The following is a 1,447-nucleotide window of genomic DNA, read 5'->3' as shown; positions in this document are numbered from 1 at the left end:
CTTCACTAATTTTGTATTTTCTCCTCTCCATTCTTACCGATCTTCTTTGAAATTTGACGTAAAATATCGTTAGACTTTAACAAATTGAGAAACAACTTTTGTTTATTTCAGAAACAAATGAATTAACGCCAATTAAGCCTACGTAAATTGTTATTAAATTGTATTTAAAGTTTGATATGTTCGAAATAAATTGTCTTGCACCCTCTCTTGTTAAGGACATAATATTATGGAGGAGCTTTTTAATAAAATAGGAAAGAATCAAACAATCACTTAAGTGTAGGGAAGCACTCGAGAAATACGTATGTTTACGTTGACGGTAATATAATAGGATTATGTAAAGCGGTCACAAGCAAACTCGCAGCCTGAGAAATATAATAAACTGGGAAATGGGCGATTGAATGAATGAATGAACGCTGTTAATCCTGCAGTGGAGGAGAAGAAGTAGGGGAGTTTCTTTCGGTTCGAAGAGGAGATAATGCCATTGCTTTGGGTTTCTATGCGACTGGCAATAATACAATTACAGCGATGCGGCCTAGCCTGCAATAAGTTGAGAAGAAATTGCACACATGTTGCTGCGAAATTATAGACATCCGAAGGAGTGGGTGGAGTCGTTGTCTCGTCCTTTTTTCTTCTTTTTATCTCCGTGACAGAAATTGGCGGTTGCGTACGTAGAATTGCGGAGAGAAGTGTGGACCCCGCGCACACACTGTGTGTCACACGGGGGATTTCTCTGTAATTGTGTTTAACTAGATTCTATTTGTTCGATTTTGCTTTGAAGAAAACACATAGATAGATAGAGAGAAAGAGAGAAGACGCATTCCTCTAAGCGCGCACCAAAGCAACACCATAAATTACGGATGCAAGAAATGTACATATGCTGCCACCAAAGCAATTTCACTTTCGACCTGCCGCTTCCCTTTTTATTTTTCGTTGGAAAAGAGTCGTGCGATGACAACGTTTGCGTTTTTTTCTTTTACTTTTTTACAGCGAGAGGTGCGCTGTTAATTATCTTCGCCTTGCGTAATCAAAATTTGATATGTTGCAGAAGAGCGTGCGTAATGTGCGCCGCGCCGCCTTACAATGTAATTTCTCTCGGAGATTTTAACGATCGCATAATCGATTTTACAAGAAATAAGTTACATGTGTTCTTAAATTAAATAGAAACGTTAATATCGTGTTCATATTAACATTGAGCAAATCTACGTGGAGATATCAACGATCGCGCAAACGACGAACCCGCGATATTCAGTACCACAATTTTATATGTTGTAGAAGAACATGAATATTTCTTCAATGAAATTTCGTTAATTAAATAATCAATACATTATTAATAGTTTTTTTCTTATTTCGAATGCGAATTATTAATGTAAAGTTAACTTTAATTGGAGACATCAACGATCGCGCAAACGACGAACCCGATATTCAATTTCATATATTGTAGAAGAAC

Source organism: Nicrophorus vespilloides, unplaced genomic scaffold, assembly GCF_001412225.1.
Source record: "Nicrophorus vespilloides isolate i.1.1-1 unplaced genomic scaffold, Nicve_v1.0, whole genome shotgun sequence".
NCBI lineage: Eukaryota > Metazoa > Arthropoda > Insecta > Coleoptera > Silphidae > Nicrophorus > Nicrophorus vespilloides.
The sequence above is the reverse complement of the archived record's forward strand: the minus strand, read 5'-3'. Positions refer to the sequence as shown.